The 6,039-nt window shown below is 38.2% G+C and overlaps 1 protein-coding gene across 1 annotated transcript in view; it reads left to right on the top strand.

Annotated features, from left to right (window-relative positions):
- Positions 1-3,006: 3,006 nt before the first annotated feature.
- LOC109508512 (uncharacterized) overlaps positions 3,007-6,039 on the top strand; it is an 18,910-nt gene continuing 15,877 nt past the window's right edge. The window contains exon 1 of the mRNA XM_019858549.1: positions 3,007-3,261. The gene's annotated coding sequence lies outside the window, so the exon portion shown is untranslated. The remainder of the gene's footprint in view (positions 3,262-6,039) is intronic.

The raw sequence follows: 6,039 nt of genomic DNA, 5'->3' as shown, positions 1-6,039 counted from the left end.
TTACATTTTTATGATAGGACTTTCTAGAAAATGTGTTAGAAAAAAAACAATTCTAGTGCATTGGATGACGACTCGGTTAAATGAAAAGAGGGAAACGTAACTGTAAAAAAAAATGTGTGCATTGGTATTTATTACTTGAGCTTGACATTAAATATTCATTGTGTATCATGTAACAGATGAACAATTGTGTGTGCGGATTTTGTGAAAGACTTAATTTTTTTTTTTTCTGCACGCATCGGACAGAGTTTCTTGGAAATCTATTTTAAAGTGCAATATGTAATGTTTGAACAACGGTGTGTTGATGTGCTCCTGTAACGTGAAATCTCAGCAGTAATCTCTCAATGCTCTTCATCTGTGTCACGTTTGGTATAGTCCAAGTAAAAATACATTTTCTTGAAAAAAATAAATCAATCAATAACAAAAAGGTCCCCCAAAGGGCAGAGTGCCTGCTTTAAATTGTGTTTACAATTTGAGCGTGTTTACATTTGTGTGTGTGTGTGTGTGTGTGTATATGTGTGTACATATTGGCGAGAGGCATTCGGTCAATCGTTCCACAAAATGTTCGGTGACGTGTCTTGATTTCTCATCGATCATACAGACACTGTGACCTTTCACCAAGATCACTCTTAGAAAAAGCACAGTAAAAAAAAGCAAAAGTCCACTTTTGCATCGAGTATAAGCACAATCACTGAACTGGTTTTGTTGTTTGAGATTGACGGTACCATGTCAAAAGATGAACTGTATTTACCTGAGGTATTTATTTATCTATTTATTTATTTATTCATTTAGTAAAGCCATATTTACAGAATAATTCCAGTCGAGGTGTCAAACTTAAACCTATTGTTATGCATGTTTAATGTAAAAAATAAAAAAAATGGAAATAAATGTTCGTAATTTAAGATATGTATCCTGCCTCATTTTCTTCATTTCCAGAGTCACAAGGATGCACTAAAAACATGCCTTTATTAATTAATGACAGCACAAAAAATTGATATATAGAAAGAAAAATGTATATTATATATTACATATATTTTTATATATATATATATATAAATAATATATGTAATATATAATATACATTTTTCTTTATATATATATATATAAGCCCCTTATCACTTCTTTTTTTTTATCTTTATCTTTTTATGCTTGTCACCTTAAACCCCCCCAACTGTCAGCTCTTTGTCACTGCACCCCATAATCTTTTATTAGAATCCAAGTTCAAATTTAACACTAGAATATATTTCGCAGTGATTCACTTAAAAAGGAGCACAAAAGGAGCTACAAAAGTACATTCAGCGAAATGTTTTGCATTCCCTGTGTTTAGGTGTCATTTCGGGATGTGGTTCAATCTTTGGGATTCGATTGCTCTTGAAGAAGTAGACCTCGAGGCACCGCTGACACTTTGTGATCCGACGAGATAATGTAATTTCCTGCATGAGATCATTGTCCAACAACCGCGTATGTCATGTGGACAGGAAAGGAGAGAGCAAGTGGATTTCACATGCTGTGTACGGTCAAGCAGATCACGCAATTGAGATGCGAGAAAAAAAAATTCATAATAAATGTGACTTGACTAGATTGTTGGGGGGGCGGTATTTTTAAGTGACCAAAATTAATGTCTGAAACACATCGGTGCAAGATGAGTAAATCTAAAATAATCTGAAAATCGAACCATTTCAGTTGTGAAGCACAACAATATTATGCTGATCAATAGCGCTACCATTTCCGTGGGGCCCATTTGTGGGTTTACTCAGCGTGTACATGATGAAAAGTGACCACTTGTTAAGAATAGTAATTTGATCCCCTCTTGGTGAGCGAGAAACACTCTGATAATGAGCCACGTCACTAAACTGTGGGCTGACAATGTCATGTAAATAGAATATCCACTCTATCAAGAAAATATTTCCTATCATAGAAGGTTATAGATTGCTGACTGCAGAAGGTAATTAGAATTTGTCAGAGTAATTGGATTATGACTTGGTTTGAATTGTGTTTACATTGCCTATTTAAAAAAAAAAAAACGATTTTGCCTGGGTTTTATGACATGCATTCCTGCCAAACTACAGCTCAGTTGTGTTTAACTTGTTTTTTTGGCACTAAAAACATTCAGCAAAAAATTTAGCTCGTGATAAAATTGACTCAAAAGCTAAAAGGCAAATATTCCCTCCAAATGACATAAAAGGATTTGGCAGTCACACACTCCAAATAAACAGCCTCTCCGCTTAGCTGCTAAAGTGCATTGTAAGTTATGTCAGTAATAGTGACAGCTCAGCTCAATAGCGAAGCAATCGGTCACAGGAAGTCGGATCAATCATTTGTTGGCTGACTGCAGACTGTTGCATGCATTTAACGAGACAAACAAAGTGCTTGTTTGGGGGGGTTTGTTTGTTTTTTGGGGGGGCGTGTCATATAAATTAAAAACATTTAGCTCAGAGAATTTTTGTTTGGTTGGGAAGTCATGCAATTAACTATTTGAAAAGGACTCAGCCTTCAATGATGACACAACATAATACAAAACACGACTGAAAACTCCTTGCAGGTGAAAATCAAGCTAATGTTGGAAAAAGTTTTTTTTCCACATTTTTTTAACCTTTTCTTACTTAGAAGAGTCGTTACAAAATCGCAACAATCTCTCTTTCTACATCGGTGCAGAACGCGAGTACTTTTTTCCACCTCTGGTGTTTAGCACCACCTCGCTGCCAAAACTAAACAATTCGAATTGATTTGAATTCACTGTGCACTAGTCTCGTTATTGACCTGAAATAGCAAGAGAGAAAAATAAATCGGATGACGATCATGACGAATGTGAGCATGACTCGGTGTCAACATGCACACCCGTGACTCTTCTTGATCTCGTGCGCTCCCCCATTGGCCTGAGATGATGTCATGCACAGCAAAGACAAAAGAGCCCACCTCCCTGCGCGCACACACACTCACACACACACACACACTCACACACACACACACACGTGCCCACACGCACGCGCCGCAGCTCACTTTAACACACACTCACTCGGCCAAGCAAGGGCGCTCCACATGCCGCTATTTTTTTTTTCCTGCTCATGCAAACTAAATCGTTTTTTTAAAAATTATTATTTTGAAGTCTCTTCTTAATTTTGAAGCCCCATGTCCACGCGAGCGCGCGGGCAGCCTCGGCGCCACACACATCTGGATCAGACCAGATCCAACGGTCCCAGCACGAAGACGAGTGGTGAGGCTGCGTCGAAATGACGACTGCACTCCAGGACTACCTCTCATGATGTAAGTCGTTCCCTTCTTGTCGAACCGTCAACGTCCGGTTCGGTGGGCTGCGTGCGCAAAAGTATCGGTCCGCTAAGTGACATGTGGGGGGGGGGGTCCTATTCACCGCACATCTACATCACGCTTTGTGTGTTGTCCAGGCATTTCTATTGAACGTTGCACGCGTGCTACATTTTGAAATTGCGTGAATTGCGTTGACTGGAATGTCAGCAATCGTGTGAGCGCGTTTCTTCATTCATCACCATTTTTGTTGACATGAATTGAATGTTTTTGAGCCGCACAGCAGCTTTATTCTGTCAACGGTTAAAAAAAAAAAAAAGGCTCCAACACGACGGGCGTGCAATTAATTCTGGAAAATCGGGTAGTGGGACACCTAGCGGATGTGTGAAAAGGAGCCAAATATGTTCAATTTACTGTACTGTATTCCCATGAATAACAGATAATAGGTAATTGTTTGAAATTATTTATGTTTGTGGTCATGCTAATGAGACACAACAAGGAGCTTAATGGGAGAAAAACTAAAAGGGAGATGGATCCAATTATTTTGGGGAGATTAAGCCTCTTAGATAGACACTTGCTTCTCGGAGCGCTTTTCATTACACGACTGCCAGAACAGTCATTCAACATCCACTGCAAAGGTTACCAATTGTAAAACAGTGGACCCAAGGGGTTACCGCGTCTCCTCCTTGGTTCTGAGTTTCCGGGTTCAAATTCCATCTCCATTCTTCCTGTGAGCATGGCGCGTTTTTCCCTATGATTCCATGGGATTCCTCTAGGGACCCTGGCTTCTCCCCACATTTCACAAACATGACTTTTTGGTTCACTGAAGACTATGGTTATGCATATGATTGGTTGGTTTTCTGTCTATGTCTGCCCAGGATAGATTGATGCTAACAAAGGTTACAAATGTCGGGCACGAAGGTTGTCAGCATGTTAACTGAAGACTACATTGTCCATAAGATGATGACAATTCTTTATTAACGTGGGATGAACCCCAACATCTCGTTTGCGAGGGGGTCCCACAAGTGAACGTGTGAAGACAATACTTTGTGCATCAAATTATTTGGGTTTTTTTTTTTTTAATCAACTCCTAAGTGCAGTTCCACGACAAACTGCAAGCATCATCATAAATATATTCAATTAGTCATCACATTCATGCAATATTTTACAGTTGCATACCCTGCGGCTGCTGAGTGTAGATTGGTCCGTGTCATTCTACGTACAAGGTCCATGTTTGGAAAGTCAGAGTTTCCATGACCACACAAACTTTTTTTGTGCCTTAATAATTTAAATTAGCATTTAGGAACTGCATATTGTATTTTCCCGCGTAGTCTCTGTGTGATATTAAAATTGGTTTGATGCCTTTGTATGTGATAAATATGCAAATAACACAGATACTGTATCTGGAATAGGGCAAATACCTTTTCACAGCACTGTAAACCCAATCATGACACTCACCCAAAAAGCATGTTCACCTGTGCAAGGTTCCAAAACATTCCTCAACTTTCCCAGTTTTTTGGGGAGCGCCTTAAATGTATCAAATTTAAAATTAATTTATAATTAGAAAAAAAAAATCCTCAGTTTGAATATTAATCAATTGTAATGTATTCAATTGAATACAGGTTGACAAAAAGTATTCGCAAATCATTGTATTCTATTTTTATTTTGCATACAATGTCCCAATTTTCTGGGATTTGGGGTTTGTATCCAACGTGTGCCATGCAATAGATTTGAGGACTGAAAGCACTTTGTTGCAAGCATCAACATTATTGGCATTTGGCGCTGTGACTTAAACTGTCAAGTCGTTACAATAACTCCCAATAACTTGCCATGACAGCGGGGCTTCAGAAACCCATTCCTAGAGGAGATTAGTCTTTAAAGCAGACTGTGGGCTTCTTTTTCTTTATCTGACAGAGGACTCAAAATTCCGACGTTTCTTTTCTAAGGAGCTTTTCCTCTCTTGCTATTCTTAGTCGTCTATATCAGGCCACACTTTTTCCTTCTTCTTATGAACATGGCCACGGATTAGACAAATCAGAACTCTTCGTGGGAATAAAATGTCACCCTTTTCTGGTTTAAATGAGATGTACTGGCCAGCAGTGGTTCGTCTATAAATTAGCGGTAAATGTTTTTTTACGCACACCAACTCATATGATCTTCCACTTACCATCGCCTATGTATAATGTCAAGATGTAATACTTTTTTTTTTTTTCTATGGAGTGCATCTCAAAAAGGGGTTGCAAAGAATAATCGAGTTGTGACTTAAATGTATTGGACATCCAATTGATGTTTCAGCACCCTGAGGTCACAAGACCAATTATTTTAAAAGCCTAATGGTTCTACTACTACGGCTGGTAATTATTTAAAATACAGTGGTTATGAAATTAATTGGTTCTGGAAAAAATTTCTTCACAAGAAAATTTTGTAAATAGAGACGCATTTTCCTCGTAAATGCCCTAATCCGTTCCAAGCACCCCCAAATTCAGACATAAATGTTTCCTGAAGCATAAAAATGCATCAAAATCTGTAACAAATACATGTTACAATTAGGATTATTGCACAATACATGAGAGTTGTGCAAAATGTAAAAAACAAAGAATAAAGAATAAAAATGATGGTCATTGAACTTTTAACTGCGTCCTCGATTTATGCCCTCTTAAGTCTCTCTCAGAAGTGGTTTTTGCCTGGCGTTTTGTAAAGAACTGATCCAAGAACGTTTGCTTTTGTCGGCTTTTAACAATCCTTCGAAAATGTCCAAGGCAAACATCAGCATAGTGA

This window comes from Hippocampus comes, unplaced genomic scaffold, assembly GCF_001891065.2.
Source record: "Hippocampus comes isolate QL1 unplaced genomic scaffold, H_comes_QL1_v1.1 scaffold66, whole genome shotgun sequence".
Classification (NCBI taxonomy): domain Eukaryota; kingdom Metazoa; phylum Chordata; class Actinopteri; order Syngnathiformes; family Syngnathidae; genus Hippocampus; species Hippocampus comes.
Note: the sequence above shows the minus strand (reverse complement) of the source record. Positions and strands in the feature narration are given on the sequence as shown.